The following is a 17076-nucleotide window of genomic DNA, read 5'->3' as shown; positions in this document are numbered from 1 at the left end:
AATAAATAAGTACCTGGTAAGGAAGACGACTTGAACCATTACTCTGCCTTTATTAAGTACGTCTTCCTTACTGAGCGTAGCGGTCCTCTTAGGAAGCTGAACGACTCTTAGGTGCTGAAGTATAAAGGGCTGCAACCCATACTAAAGGACCTCATCACAACCTTTAACCTTGGCGCTTCTCAAGAAAGAATTGACCACCCGCCAAATCAACAAGGATGTGGAAGGCTTCTTAGCCGACCGTACAACCCATAAAAAGTATTCAAGAGAAAGGTTAAAAAGGTTATGGGATTATGGGAATGTAGTGGCTGAGCCCCCGCCTACTACTGCATTCGTTGCTACGAATGGTCCCAGGGTGTAGCAGTTCTCGTAAAGAGACTGGACATCTTTGAGATAGAATGATGCGAACACTGACTTGCTTCTCCAATAGGTTGCATCCATAACACTCTGCAGAGAACGGTTCTGTTTGAAGGCCACTGAAGTAGCCACAGCTCTCACTTCATGTGTCCTTACCTTCAGCAAAGCAAGGTCTTCTTCCTTCAGATGAGAATGTGCTTCCCTAATCAGAAGCCTGATTTAGTAAGAAACTGAGTTCTTAGACCTTGGAAGAGAAGGCTTCTTGATAGCACACCATAAGGCTTCTGATTGTCCTCGTAAAGGTTATGACCTTTTTAGATAGTACCTAAGAGCTCTAACTGGGCAAAGTACTCTCTCCAGTTCGTTCCCCACCAAGTTGGACAGGCTTGGGATCTCGAACGACTTAGGCCAAGGACGTGAAGGAAGCTCGTTTTAGCAAAAAACCGAGCTGCAAGGAACATGTAGCCGTTTCAGATGTGAAAACTATGTTCCTGCTGAAGGCGTGGATCTCACTTACTCTTTTAGCTGTTGCCAAGCACACGAGGAAAAGAGTTTTTAATGTGAGGTCCTTAAAAGAGGCTGATTGGAGAGGTTCAAATCTTGATGACATAAGGAACCTTAGGACCACGTCTAGATTCCAGCCTGGAGTGGACAACCGACGTTCCTTTGAGGTCTCAAAAGACCTAAGGAGGTCCTGTAGATCTTTGTTGGTGGAAAGATCCAAGCCTCTGTGGCGGAAAACCGCTGCCAACATACTTCTGTAACCCTTGATCGTAGGAGCTGAAAGGGATCTTACGTTCCTTAGATGTAACAGGAAGTCAGCAACCTGGGTTACAGTGGTACTGGTTGAGGAAACTGCATTGGCCTTGTACCAGCTTCGGAAGACTTCCCCTTTAGACTGATAGACTCTGAGAGTGGATGTCCTCCTTGCTCTGGCAATCGCTCTGGCTGCCTCCTTCGAAAAGCCCCTAGCTCTTGAGAGTCTTTCGATAGTCTGAAGGCAGTCAGACGAAGAGCGTGGAGGTTTGGGTGTACCTTCTTTACGTGAGGTTGACGTAGAAGGTCCACTCCTAGAGGAAGAGTCCTGGGAATGTCGACCAGCCATTGCAGTACCTCTATGAACCATTCTCTCGCGGGCCAGAGGGGAGCCAACCAACGTCAGCCGTGTCCCTTTGCGAGAGGCGAACTTCTGAAGTACCCTGTTGACAATCTTGAACGGCGGGAATGCATACAGGTCGAGATGGGACCAATCCAGCAGAAAAGCATCCACGTGAACTGCTGCTGGGTCTGGAATCGGAGAACAATACAACGGGAGCCTCTAGGTTATCGAGGTAGCGAACAGATCTATGGTTGGCTGACCCCACAGGGCCCAAAGTCTGCTGCAAACATTCTTGTGAAGGGTCCACTCTGTGGGGATGACCTGACCCTTCCGGCTGAGGCGATCTGCCATGACATTCATATCGCCCTGAATGAACCTCGTTACCAGCGTGAGCTTTCGATCTTTTGACCAGATGAGGAGGTCCCTTGCGATCTAGAACAACTTCCACGAATGAGTCCCTCCCTGCTTGGAGATGTAAGCCAAGGCTGTGGTGTTGTCAGAGTCCACCTCCACCACCTTGTTAAGCTGGAGGGACTTGAAGTTTATCAAGGCCAGATGAACCGCCAACAGCTCCTTGCAATTGATGTGAAGTGTCCTTTGCTCCTGATTCCATGTTCCCGAGCATTCCTGTCCGTCCAAAGTCGCACCCCAGCCCGTGTCTGATGCGTCCGAGAAGAGACGGCGGTCGGGTTTCTGAACAGCCAAAGGTAGACCTTCCTTGAGAAGAAAGCTGTTCTTTCACCACGTTAGAGTAGACCTCCTCTCTTCGGAAACAGGAACTGAGACCGTCTCTAGCGTCATGTCCTTTATCCAGTGAGCAGCTAGATGATACTGAAGGGGGCGGAGGTGGAGTCTCCCTAACTCCATGAACAGGGCCAGCGATGAAACTGTCCCTGTTAGACTCATCCACTACCTGACTGAGCATCGGTTCCTTCTCAGCATGCTCTGGATGCATTCTAGGGCTTGGTAGATCCTTGGGGCCGACGGAAAAGCCCGAAAAGCTCGACTCTGAAGCTCCATACCCAGGTAGACAATGGTCTGGGATGGGACGAGCTGGGACTCCTCTAAATTGACCAGGAGGCCCAGTTCCTTGGTCAGATCCATAGTCCATCTGAGATTCTCCAGACAGCGACGACTTGTGGGAGCTCTTAAAAGCCAGTCGTCTGACGGAGCCGGACACAAGATCATGGTACTGCTGCACAGTCTGTGAACTGTCAACCATGGGGAAGCGAGGAAGTACAGCGACAACCCGAAACTGTCTAGACTGTCTGGGTAGTACAGACAACTCCTTATCGGGTTGCTGAGGTTGCCGCACTGCGTCACAACAAGTCACCTCTGCTGGTTGTTGAACGTCTTCCCAGTGACACACTGACTCCGTAAACAAAAAATCCTCTAACAAGGACTAAGCTTGGACTGCATGTCTTGCAACAAAGCTCAAGGTCTATGGGAGCAGGTGTGGCAACAGACGGGGTTAGCGACTGAAGCGGAACCATTACCCTCCCTGGAAGCATGTTATGCTTAAATAAAAGTCCATAGGAGGCTAAGCAGCTTAAGGCTCCTCTCCAAATGACAGAGTCCTCAAGGGAATATCAGAAGGAGGGAGAATAGCACTTTCTCATCTACAGGAACCATATACGAGAAAAGCTAAGTTCTCTCAGTGAGGGTTTCACTGGTGCAAAAGCAGCAGACCAGAAGGCAACGTTATGAAACTGCTTGACAGTCTTGTGAGTTGGCAACAACCAAAGATGTGTGACTGAGGAGCATGCGGTAAGGTATGCAGAGCATGCTATAAGGTATGCAGAGCATGCTGTATGCAGAGCATGCTGTAAGGAATGCAGAGCATGTTGTAAGGTATGCAGAGCATGCTGTAAGGTATGCAGAGCATGCTGTAAGGAATGCAGAGCATGCTGTATGCAGAGCATGCTGTAAGGTATGCAGAGCATGTTGCATGGCATGCGGCTTATGCTGCATGGGATGAGGCTCATGCTGCATGGGATGAGGCTCATGCTGCATGGTATGAGGCTCATGCTGCATGGGATGAGGCTCATGCTGCAAGGTATGAGGCTCATGCCGCATGGGTTGAGGAGGATGCCGCATAGTATGAGGCTCCTGCCTCATGGGTTGAGGAGGTTGCCGCATAGCATGAGGCTCCTGCCTCATGGGTTGAGGAGGATGCCGCATAGCATGAGGCTCCTCATAGCATGAGGCTCCCGCCTCATGGGTTGAGGAGGATGCCGCATAGCATGAGGCTCCTGCCTCATGGGTTGAGGAGGATGCCGCATAGCATGAGGCTCCTGCCTCATGGGTAGAGGAGGTTGCCGCATAGCATGAGGCTCCTGCCTCATGGGTTGAGGAGGATGCCGCATAGCATGAGGCTCCTCATAGCATGAGGCTCCTGCCTCATGGGTTGAGGAGGATGCCACATAGCATGAGGCTCCTGCCTCATGGGTTGAGGAGGATGCCGCATAGTATGAGGCTCCTGCCTCATGGGTAGAGGAGGTTGCCGCATAGCATGAGGCTCCTGCCTCATGGGTTGAGGAGGATGCCGCATAGCATGAGGCTCCTGCTTCATGGGTTGAGGAGGTTGCCTCATAGTGCTGGAACCCGGCAACTCCCGATGCGGCAACTCACGCATGAAAGCAGGAGGCGCAGCAAGAACATGCGCCTGGCAGGGTGGACTGCGCATCGGAGGTGGAGCTCTCACAGGTGGAGGGTGGGAGCAGGCAGCCGCAGTATCTGCTGAGCGCACAACCTCGGCGGGTTGTAAGTTAACAGGCTGCATTGTCAACCTTCCAGCATGATACTCCTGTATGAAGGAGCAAGCTGAGACTGTATAGTCTGCAGCATGGACCACTAGGGTCTATGAAAGACAACAACAAACGGAGCTACTGTCCGTTGAGACTGAGGGTCTAAAACAGCTGGTGCGGCAACAGACGGAGTTACTGCCTGTTGCGGTACCACCTTGCCTCTCTGGGAGGTGTGCAGTTGTCGTACTGCAGCAAGTCCGAACTGACCCAGTGGCAGTGGCTACACCTAGGCCGTTGGACTTGCGCGGAAGGGACCGACTTGCACTTAAAAGCTGCAAGATTTGGTCCATGGTTTCTGCGAGAAACCTCTTCCGCAGACGAGGAATAAATGGGCTCTCTCGTCTTTGTGTGGGTGGGGTGATCACGTCGACTACGTGAGTGGGTACATCCGAAACCACGGAGGGAAACGTCTGTTCGTCGATCAAGGCCTGATGAACCCATAAGTCCTTCGACATTACTTCTCCCCTGGGCTTGGGAGCTTGTAAGAGGTCCCAGACTAGGCGAACAACTGGCACGAACAGACGAACCCTCGAACGCAACACTGTAACACTTTGCGCTTATCACTTTATCACTTTTGATTTTCTGTTTGCACTTATTTCACTGAACTCGAAACTTTAAGTGGTTTGTACCTGAAACACGCAATTCTATCCTTCATTAAAAGTTAGTAATTGCGAAAACAGTATTACAATGTAACAGAAAAACATAATGAAAGATAAAGAATTCAGTGGCTGGAAAAGAGACTAAACACTAGATCAAATAAACTACGTTTAAAATCTCTCACCGCATAAAGCCTGGGAACAAGAATAAAACTCTAGAAACGTTTACCTTCTTCCCCTAAAGAGACTAGGGAGAAGAGCAAAAAACGATAACAACGTTACCCGCTTGAACGAAATGTTTATCCTCCTCTCTCTCCCTCCGTCTCTATCTCTCTCTCTCTCTCTCTTGACTTAGAACCTGAGAGATGAGCCCAATTATATATATCGTTAAAACATATTATTGTTAAAGGAAAAAAACTGAAAGATTTCCCAAATAAAAAGTTCCTTTATTAGAATTAAAACCATTTAAGCTAAGAAAGAATGAACAAAACGCTAGAATCGGTTTACTCTTACTGCAACGTGAAACCGTGAATACTCTCTCTCTATCGTAACGATAGAGCGCAAGTTGAACGTTCTGAACGTCAACAACTGCGGAGACAAAACAAAACGTTAGTTCAACTTTGAAAACAGTACGAGACTATCAAAGAAATTCTTTCAAAAACATTAAAATTAAAATAGCATAAAATCTTAACAGGCAAAAACGATATGACGGGCTCAATGTTAATTAACTTCGGTTCCAAGAAAAGACCGCCTACTATTAGGAAAGGTCGCATATAAACAAACATAAAAATTAATTTTAATAAGTTTATAATAAAAGGAAGTTAATCGAAGAGGCCTATAAAAGGCGGAGAGATATAAAATAAATCTATAACTTTGTTAAGCAAAATTAAGAAAGAGAGTCTAAACTCTCTTCGACACCAACACTTCCGTCTAAGGGAAGGGTCGGCCATTTAAAAGTGAAAGAGAGTTCATACTCTCTTCGTCACCAAAATTAAATCAAATTAATTCCAAAAACTTGCTAAGCTAATGTTAAAGCTTCCTGAATAGCGAAGGCTAAACTCTAGAGCAAATACATCACCAAATCGTGAACAATAACTCCAGAATCAACAGCGTATCCAAGTAGGTCTAGCCGGTGGCACGACAGAGGAAAAATTGAGGTGGTGTTGACAAGAAGTACTGGAGTACCTGACCACAGATGGCGCTGTTGTGTACACCCCCACCTGTATAGCGATCGCTGGCGTATCCCGACCGTAGATTTCTGTCGGGCAACAGAGTTGACAGCTACATGATCATCGGGTAAGATTAATATTGAAAAATGACAAATATGGAAGTAATTAGTATTTTTTCCTAACTATACAAACCTGAGTTCTTTACTATGGATATAGATGTTAGCGCAAGCTGGGAAACAGCTTTAAAACTTTAAAAGAGGTGTTAACAACTACATTGGCTGTTACCAGCGGTAGCAAGAGGAAATACCACCACACCCCTGGCTCACTCATACCTTCTTCCCTTTGATCACAAATGCGACTTTCTCTGGGGGGTAGGTGATGGCGGGTAATAAAGAGCTTAGGTTTATATAGTTAGGAAAAATGATATTTTGATTATAAAATGAATTTTTGAATATACTTACCCGGTGAATATATAATAGCTGACGTCTCCGACGGCTCGACAGATTCCAAAAAACTCGCTAGCGATCGCCATGAAGGTTGCGGGTGTGCCCACCAGTGCCGACTATCGGCCAGATACCGTATATACTTGTCAATCTCTCCAGTTCTTCTCTGTCCGCTGGGTCTCTATCGGGGAGGAAGGGAGGGCCTTTAATTTATATATTCACCGGGTAAGTATATTCAAAAATTTATTTTATAATCAAAATATCATTTTTAAATATTAAACTTAGCCGGTGAATATATAATAGCTGATTCACACCCATGGTGGTGGGTAGAGACCAGTATTAATACAATAAAGGCGTATATGCTTAAGAGTTTTTTGACAATTATTTCATAAAAAACCAACTTAAGTATAGGTACCTGGCAAGGAAGCTGACTCTGACGATTACTCTGCCTCATTAGTCCGCTTTCCTCACGAAGCCCAGCCATCCTCTCTAAGGTGCTGAAAGACTCCCAGGAGCTGTTATATCCAGGGCGAACACCCCTATAACAGGACCTCATCAATACCCTTAATCTGGCGCTCTCAAGAAACAACATTTGACCACCCGCCAAATCAAAAAGGATGCGAAAGACTTCCTAGTCTTCCGTACAACCCAAGACAAGATTAAAAACATTTCAAGAGAAGATTAAAAGGATATTGGGATTAAGGGAATGTAATGGTAGAACCCTCACCCACTACTGCACTCGCTGCAACGAATGGACCCAGGGTGTAGCAGTCCTCATAAAGAGTCTGGACGTCTTTTAAGTAAAATGAAGCGAACACCGACTTGCTCCTCCAAAAGGTCGCGTCCATAATACTTCGAAGAGACCTGTTTTGCTTAAAAGCCACCGAAGTTGCTATCGCTCTCACTTCATGCGTCTTGACCTTAAGCAAACAACGATCTTTCTCATTTAAATAAGAATGTGCCTCCCGGATTAAAAGTCTAATAAAGTGCGATAACGCATTTTTAGACATGGGCAATGAGGGCTTTTTAACGGAGCACCATAAGGCCTCAGAACCACCTCGTAATGGTTTAGTTCGAGCTAAGTAAAACTTAAGAGCTCTAACGGGGCACAGCACTCTTTCAACTTCGTTACCTACGATTTCTGACAGACTAGGTATTTCAAAAGACTTAGGCCAAGGACGAGAAGGCAGTTCATTCTTGGCCAAAAAACCAAGTTGAAGCGAACATGTAGCTTTATTTGTAGAGAAGCCGATGTTCTTACTAAAAGCATGGATCTCACCGACCCTTTCAGCCGAAGCCAAGCACATCAAAGAAAGCGTCTTGAGGGTGAGATCCTTCAGGGAGGCTGAATGCAGTGGCTCAAACCTATCTGACATTAGGAACCTTAGGACCACGTCTAAGTTCCAAGCGGGAGTTGACATACGACGCTCCTTAGAGGTCTCGAAGGACTTAAGGAGATCTTGGAGATCTTTGTTATTTGACAGATCCAAGCCTCTATGTCTGAAAACAGATGCCAACATGCTCCTGTAGCCTTTAATAGTGGGAGCAGAGAGGGAGCGAACATTTCTCAGATGCAGGAGAAAGTCCGCAATTTGGGCTACAGAGGTACTGGAAGAGGAAATAGAGGAGGACTTGCACCACTCTCTAAAGACCTCCCACTTCGACTGGTAGACCTTGATAGTAAATGATCTCCTAGCCCTCGCGATCGCTCTGGCTGCCTCCTTCGAAAATCCTCGAGCTCTTGAGAGTCTTTCGATAGTCTGAAGGCAGTCAGACGAAGCGCGGGGAGGCTTTGATGAAGACTCCTTACGTGGGGCAGCCGTAAGAGATCCATCCGTAAAGGCAGACTCCTTGGGACGTCTACCAGCCATTGAAGTACCTCTGTGAACCACTCTCTCGCGGGCCAGAGGGGAGCAACCAACGTCAACCTTGTCCCTTCGTGAGAGGCGAACTTCTGCAAAACCTTGTTGATGATCTTGAACGGCAGAAATGCGTAAGCGTCCATGTGAGACCAGTCCAACAGAAAGGCATCTATGTGGGCCGCCTCTGGATCTGGGACTGGAGAGCAATAGGTCGGGAGCCTTTTGGTCAGTGAGGTCGCAAAGAGGTCTATGGTGGGCTGACCCCAAGTCATCCAAAGACTCTTGCACACGTCCTTGTGGAGGGTCCATTCTGTAGGGATCACCTGACCTCTCCGACTGAGACAGTCCGCCAAGACGTTCAATTTCCCCAGGACGAACCTCGTCAACAGTGAGATGCCTCGATCTTTTGACCAGATGAGGAGGTCCCTTGCGATGACGAACAGAGTGTGGGAGTGAGTGCCTCCTTGCTTGGAGATGTACGCCAAGGCTGTGGTGTTGTCCGCATTCACTTCTACCACCTTGTTTCGAAGAAGACTCTCGAAACTCGTCAAGGCCAAGTGAACAGCCAACAGCTCCTTGCAGTTGATGTGAAGGCTCCTCTGATCTGTCGTCCAAAGACCCGAACATTCCAGACCGTCCAGAGTCGCTCCCCAACCCAAATTCGACGCGTCTGAAAATAACACGTGGTTTGGGTTCTTGACTGCCAGGGACAGACCCTCTCGAAGACCTATGTTGCTGTTCCACCAGTTCAGGCACGTCTTTACTGGTTCGGAGATCGGGATCGAGACCGCCTCCAAAGTCTTGTTCTTGTTCCAATGGGAGTCTAGATGGAACTGGAGAGGGCGAAGGTGAAGTCTCCCTAGAGAGATAAATTGTTCCAGGGATGACAGCGTCCCTAGGAGGCTCATCCAACTTCTCACAGAGCAATGGTCTTTCCTCAGCATGAGGCAGACTTTGAGCAAGGCTTGCTCTATCCTGGTGGCAGACGGAAAAGCCCGAAAAGCTAGACTGTGAATCTCCATCCCCAAATAGAGAATTGTTTGGGAGGGAGTCAGCTGAGACTTCTCTATGTTCACCAACAGTCCCAACTCCTTTGCAAGATCCAACGTCCATTGAAGGTCCTGCAGACAGCGATGATGGGACGACGCTCTGAGCAGCCAGTCGTCCAGGTACAGGGAGGCTCGAATCCCCGATAACTGTAGAAATTTTGCCACATTTTTCATGAGCCTCTTAAAAACAAGAGGAGCAGGGCTGAGGCCGAAGCACAGTGCTCGGAATTGGTACACCACATTCCTGTATACAAACCTCAGATACGGTTGAGAATCCGGGTGTATAGGAATGTGGAAGTACGTATCCTGCAGGTCGAGAGAGACCATCCAGTCTCCCTCTCTGACCGCTGCTAGAACGGATTTGGTGGTCTCCATCGTAAATTTTGTTTTGACAACAAAAACGTTGAGCGCACTGACATCCAGCACCGGCCTCCAACCTCCTGTATGCTTTGGTACTAGGAAGAGACGGTTGTAAAATCCCGGTGATTGAAGGTCCGAGACTTTCACCACCGCTCCCTTCTCTAGCAACTGAGACACCTGCAGCTGTAGAGCCTGTCTCCTTGACTCCTCTCGATACCTGGGAGAGAGGTCTATAGGGACTTTTACCAGAGGAGGTCTCCGTACAAAAGGTATTTTGTACCCCTCCTTTAGCAACAAAACAGACTCCCGGTCTGCACCCCTCTTCTCCCAGGCCTGCCAGAAGTTGTTCAGTCTGGCCCCTACCGCTGTCTGAGGACGTGGGCAGTCAGACTCTACCACGGGAGGACTTAGATCCTCTCCTCTTGCCTCTCATACTATCGGCACGAGCGCCTCCCTTACTGGGGGCTCTGCCACGAAAGGGCGGGATAAACCTCGTTGCTGGAGTATCGAGCTTAGGTCTAACGACATAAGATGACGAAGGAGCAGCCTTACGCGCTGAAGTAGCCATCAAGTCGTGGGTATCCTTCTGCACCAGAGAAGCTGCGATATCCTTAATCAACTGCTGAGGGAACAAGGCAGATGACAACGGAGCAAAGAGAAGCTCTGACCTTTGACAGGGAGTTACTCCTGCCGAAAGGAACGAATAAAGTGTCTCCCTCTTCTTAAGGACTCCTGCCGTAAAGGCAGCAGCGAGCTCATTAGAGCAATCACGGATAGCTTTGTCCATGCAGGACATAATTAGCACGGATACATCACGGTCGGCCGAAGAGATCTTCCTGCTCAAGGCTCCCAGCGACCAATCCAAGAAGTTAAAAACTTCGAAGGCCCTATAAACCCCTTAGAGGAGATGATCAAGGTCCGAAGAGGACCAGCAAACTTTTGAGCGTCTCATGGCCAAGCGACGGGGAGAGTCTACGAGGCTTGAGAAGTCTCCCTGGGCAGAGGCAGGAACTCCCTAGCCGAGAACTTCTCCCGTGTCATACCAGACGCTCGCTCTAGAAGCCAGTTTAAAAGGGGGGAAAGCAAAGGCTGTCTTCCCCAAACTCCTCCTGGTGATCAACCAGTCGCCTAGTAAACGCAAAGCTCTCTTAAAAGAGCGAGAGAGCACTATCTTAGTAAACGACGGCGTCGAAGTAGCTAGGCCTAGCGTAAACTCTGATGGAGGCGAACGAGGAGCAGCAGTCACAAAATGGTCAGGAAACAGTTCCTTAAAAATCAGCATGATCTTTTTAAAATCAAGAGAGGGCTGAGCAACTCTAGGCTCCTCTCCATCTGACAAAGTCCCCAAAGGCATATCAGTTGGAAGGGGATCAGCGACTTCCTCATCCGACGGAACTTCGTCCGACAACTGCCGAGTCTCATGATACAGAGAGACATGCCGAGGAGGCAACGCTTGACAGGCAATGTCAACAAGCAACGGAGCAGCAGCAGCAGAAGAGGAAACGACGTCACGTCGCTGCTGAAAGGACTGAAAGTCTTGTGACTGACCAACAACAACAGCTGAAGTTGATTGTCGCTCGACATCACGTCGGACCTGCATTGACTGCAGAGTCTGAGCAGGCAAAACAACTTCCGACTGCGGTGACCGACGCTCAACGTCACGTCGAGGCAACGGAGCCGGTCGGCGAACGTCAGTGCGGGGCTGCGGCGGCAGCAGGTGAACGTCAGTCTGAGACTGTAGCAAAGGGGGATCCATGTCACGTGACTGACGTGAATGACTAGGCACACGACTAGCATCGCGTTTCAAAGCACTAGAGACGTTAGCACTAACGTCAAACGGACAAGAAAAAACTCGTTTAGGCGGCTGAAGGCCAGAGTCACGTTCAGCGCACTGGTGACCCGCAAGCAAAGGATCATCGTGAACCTGATCAAAGTCATACTCTTCCATAAGGGAGGCAAGCTTAGACTGCATGTCCCGCAGGACAACCCACTTCGGATCAACGGGAGTCGGAACGGGCCGTGACGTCGGTAACGTCTGCGTTGGCAAAACATTGCCTCTACCGAGACCCTCGGACCCCGTGTTACGCTTTCGCTTAACAGGCGAACAGTCATCCGACGACTGCAAATGGTCAGAGCTGCCCCAATGGCTACAGCCAGGACGCTGGACCTGTCCTGAAGGGACTGACTTTCGCTTTAAGGGTCTAGATACCTTGCGCCAAGGTTTCTTGTGCGATAAGTCTTCGGAGGACGAGGAGAACTTAGTCTCACCCGTCTTATGGTAAGGACGATCTTGACGAGAAACGTCCGATACCAAAGAGGGACCGTCTGTACGTTGGTTTACGCCTCTCGCCCCCTTAAGTCCTACGACATTACTTCTCCCTGGTGCAGGGGAGCCTGAAAGAGGTCTCAGACTAGGGGAGCGACAAGCACGAACAGACGAACCCTCGGTCGCAACACTAAACACATTTTGCGCACTTATCACTTTATCACTTAGATTTTCTGTTTTACCACTCTGACACTTCAACAACTTAACATCTGACATAAGTTGGTTTCTGTCCAATGCTAAGGACTCAACTTTTTCACCTAAAACTTGAATCGCTAAAAACATATCCCGCATGGACGGTTCATGAGTGCTAGTAGGGGGTTCAGGAACAACTACTACAGGGGAAGGATTAGGTTCAGGGGCATGGGAGGAGGAAAATTCCAAAGATCTAGAGGAGCTTCTCCTCACCCTATCTCTCTCAAGCTTACGAGTATATTTTTCATACTCAAGCCATTCGAATTCCGACAAGACCATGCACTCCTCACACCGATCTCCTAATTGGCAGGATTTACCCCAGCAATTAGAACAAACAGTATGAGGGTCGATAGAGGCCTTGGGAAGACGTTTGTTACAATCCCTCGCACACTTGCGATATACAGGAGAAGGGTCAGCCATTTTGAACAATCAGAGAAAATTCAAGTCAAAACCAAATTCATCAACAATAAACACCAGCCAAAAAAAGGGTTTCAAGAGTTTAATTGAAGAAACACACCAACACAGCGAAGGCAAATAAACAACCAAAGTAAAGTACTTCACCAATTCGGTCGAAAACTCGAGGTCATAAAGCGAGCGGAACCAACTTGTCGACAAGACCGACAGAGAAGAACTGGAGAGATTGACAAGAATATGCAGTATCTGGCCAATAGTCGGCGCTGGTGGGCACACCCGCAACCTTCATGGCGATTGCTCGCGAGTTTTTTGGAATCTGTCGAGCCGTCGGAGACGTCAGCTATTATATATTCACCGGCTAAGTTTAATATTTAAAAATACAAATTATTTTCGAATTTGCAATTGGTTCCTACACGAATACAAACTATTTGCTCTTTACTATGGAGACTCCCCTCTTAGGTGGGTGGAAGTCCCTACACCTGGCTGAAACTTTTGACCCAGGATCGCTGCATCCGAATATGATGATGCGATGGATAAGCATCCTGACACCACATAAACTGATGGCCTGACAATACCAGTAGGTTAACAGCCCGTGCGGAAGTGATTATGAACGTAGGAACGTAACTGAGACTGCCATGGTCTATGTATAATTCAAAAGTTTGTGAATCTATACAAATGGGACTAGATGTCTCGCAAGGAGATTGGGGACATTACAGGGAATAGTGTATAAAAACATATTCTAGCAACCAGCAATATGAACCATACCTGAACTCAAAGAGATCCAGCTGACAGGGTCTTTAGATGCTGTGCTCCAAGAGAGGGGAAGATTGAAGAAAACAAAAGGACCAGTCAATTCCTTTTCATTTTCCTAAACTAGCACCATGACCTCTCTACTCAAACGACTGCTAATAATCATGAGAGAAGCTAAGGTAACTATCCACTTGCTGTACAAGTACCACAAGGCCTATCGAAATGAGGTCATGTGTGTACTTCTTGCAGGTAGTGGGTAGTGAAGGTAGAGGGACCGTTCCATCAGAATTACAGTACTTGCAACACAGAAAAGCTCTTTTCAAATCTGCCCATGCTGACAAGCAAGTGCTTGATTCGTGGGCAAGATTCTTGAGTTTTTCTAAGTATTGACACAGCACTCTTGCTGTAGACAAAAGCAGATGACAAGGATAGTCGGTTCTGAATATGAGTCTAGAAACGAACTCAAGAATGAAGCTGACCATGACTTCTCCCCCATACCCAAGAATGGGCAATATTATAGGGGAAACCATGCGAACTTGCTAATCCCTTAACGGAGGTTAAATCGAGAACTGTTTCCTGAGTTAGATCATGTTTTGAAGCCCCAACAACTTGTCAGCCACAGAGGAAGGTCAGGGTACCATTCTGTATGTAGTTATAACAGTACTATCCACGTCATGGATAGGTTAGTTGTGGATCTTACCCTGATGAGGAATTCCTCATTGGGTAGAACATTGGGAATGCAAAAACTTTTCGGTTGTCCCACGGAAGTTGGAAGGCAACCTAAAGTGCTACCTATGGGTCCAGTATGGGTGAGCAGTAAACAGAAACTTCCGGTTGAGGGACGTCGAGAACAAGTCCATGTCGGCGAACCCCACAAAGTCAACACATTGCCTGCTATCCGAGGGTCCAAGGACCCCTCAGAGCCAGCTACCTGAGACTTCCTGTCCAGTTTGTCGGTTAAGATCTGTCCAACGCAGCATTTCGATAGATAGTTGCAAAGATGGCATGATATAAAATCTCCTTTGCTTGTTTTGATGTAATGTAACCCATATGGGGTTGTTAAAAAGCAAAGTCGGTTGCTTTCAACTCCAAGAGGTTTATGTGGCATTGCCGATTGACTCTGCACAGCTCGGAGGCTATGTGCTACAGCAGGTGTGCACCACCCGCCTCCCACCTTCTTTTGATGCATCTATGATTGATTGATTGATTTGAAGTTTTCTGACATCCTAACATCGAAGGTCATTGACACCGATATCGTTTATCATAAATAAAGAGTAAAATAAAACTTAATTAAATCCATAAAAACAAATATCATTATAAAAGCTAAATAGGTTTCAGAAGACCTGCTTCTGAAATAAATCTAAAAATGCTGCTAGTATTGTATTACAGAACATGTAAAAGAATCTTGGCAAGGATGAACCTGCCATTCTCACCTCGAGCCTAAAAGATATCTATCTTTCAGTGCTATAAATGGGGCATTCAGTTAACAGATGCCTTACTGTTAAGGGTATCAAACAATCGTCGCAATATGGTTGGTGTTGGCCAGTTAGCAGAAACTCATGTGTCATCTAAGCGTCACCAATGCAGAGACGACAAAGAGTAGTCTCCCACTTGCGGGGCATCACGTTATACTTCCATGGGGATATAACATTTGTTATTTCTCTAATCTTATTTTCAACTAAACTATCCCAATGCTGTTGCCAGTAATCATATATAAGATTCTTAATTATAGGTAAAAAATCATTACAGGGAAAGGGCTACCTTCTTGATAGTAAATCAACTGCAGCATTCTTTACCAGTAAATCAGCCTCCACATTTCCAAACACACCTATATGAGCCGGAACCCAGCAAAATCGAATGAGCAGAATTGAAAAATTCTAAAGCTTGTAGGACACTTCTTACATCAGTAAAAATTGTAAAACTGCCCTTGTCTTTTAACGCTATTTTCTCAACAGCAGTTAGTATGCCATATAATTCAGCAGTAAATATGGAAGATACTAGAGGAAACACACCTCTACATTTAAAAGACTTACTATATACTCCAAATCCAACATCAGATTTGGAGGCACCAGTATACAGCATATAAAAGTCGATTCCCTATTTTCTTTAACATGTTCCATAAAAAGAGACCTGGCTTCTAATTCAGTCATGTTCTTTTTCATACCAATAAATTATTTACAAAAAATTATCTGGTAATTTCCATGGAATGGTTGGTGATATCCTAAATGGAAGCATTCTATTTCTTGCTATATCAAGACTGTTTACCGTTTTACTCGAAAACCATAAGATTGTGGAGATTTTGAGTGTACATACCTCAAAATATCAGCAATGCTTTACAAAGTTTGCACTCTGACAGGCTAAAGAATTAGGAAGTCTTTGCGACCTAAACCAATACTGAGCAGTAAAAGATTTTTGGTAAGGTCTAAAGGTAATTCTCCAGCATCAACAAGGAGACTTGGGATAGGCAAAGTTCTAAATGCTCCTGTGGATATTCTTAATACCAGCAAGGTTTATAGAATCTAATACCTTTAATCAGCTTGGGGTGGCTGAGGAGTAATATTTCACACCCATAACTAATTTTTGAAAAAAATGTTTTTTCAATATTAAACTTAGCCGGCGATCATATAGCTGAAACTCTGTTGCTCGACAGAAAAACCTACGGTCAAAATACGCCAGCGATCGCTATGCAGGTGGGGGTGTACATCAACAGCGCCATCTGTCGAGCAGGTACTTAGTACTCCAAGCAAACAAAGAACCAATTTTCTCTCTGTCGGGCTACCGGCAAGACCTACTAATACGCTGTTACTAACTGGATTTGTTTTCACAACTATTTGGTGAAGTACACTATTCTAGTTTTGAGCTTTCGCTATGCAGGGGTTTTATCTTCATCTCAAAACTTGAACTCGTTTTGGATAGATTTAATTATGGTGACAAAGAGAGTATGGACTCTCTTTCACTTTTAAATGGCCGACCCTTCCCTTAGACGGAAGTGTGTTTAGGTTTTTAGTAATTTTGCTTAACACGTTATAGATCTATATCTTTTATATCTCTCCACCTTTATTAGGCCTCTTCGATTAACTTTCCATTTATTATAAACATATAAAAATAAATTTTTATGTTTTGTTTATATGCGACCTTTCCTGATAGTAGGCGGTCCTAACTTGGAACCGAAGTTAATCAACGTTGAGCCCGTTATATTGTATTTAGCCTTTAAAGAATTTAAAACTTTTTAAATTTAATGTTTTATGAAAGAATTTCTTTGATAGTCTTCGTACTGTTTTCAAAGATGAACTAATGTTTAGTTTTTTAGACTACGCAGTTGTTGACGTTCAGGACGTTCAACATGCGCTCTATCGTTACGATAGAGAGAGAGTGTATCACGGTTTCACTTTGCAGTAAGAGTAAATCGATTCTGACGTTTCGTTCATTCTTTCTTAGCTTAAATGGTTTAAATTCTAAATTAAAGGAACTTTTTATTTGGAAAACCTTTCAGTTTTTTCCTTTAGCCAAATAACATGTTTTTTTGACGATATATAATTGGGCTCTTCTCTCGGGTGCGAAATCAAGAGAGAAAGAGAGAGAGAGATAGAGACAGAGGGAGAGAGAGGAGAAAAAACGTTCCGTTCAAGCGGGTAACGTTGTTCTCGTGTTACTC

The 17076-nt window shown here is 46.1% G+C and overlaps 1 protein-coding gene across 2 annotated transcripts in view; it reads right to left on the bottom strand.

Moving 5' to 3' along the window:
- The window catches only part of LOC137645813 (PRKR-interacting protein 1 homolog), a 245970-nt gene that overhangs the window by 127592 nt on the left and 101302 nt on the right, over positions 1–17076 (bottom strand). The gene's annotated exons all lie outside the window — the stretch shown is intronic.

The sequence above is a fragment of the Palaemon carinicauda genome, chromosome 8, assembly GCF_036898095.1.
Source record: "Palaemon carinicauda isolate YSFRI2023 chromosome 8, ASM3689809v2, whole genome shotgun sequence".
NCBI lineage: Eukaryota > Metazoa > Arthropoda > Malacostraca > Decapoda > Palaemonidae > Palaemon > Palaemon carinicauda.
Note: the sequence above shows the minus strand (reverse complement) of the source record. Positions and strands in the feature narration are given on the sequence as shown.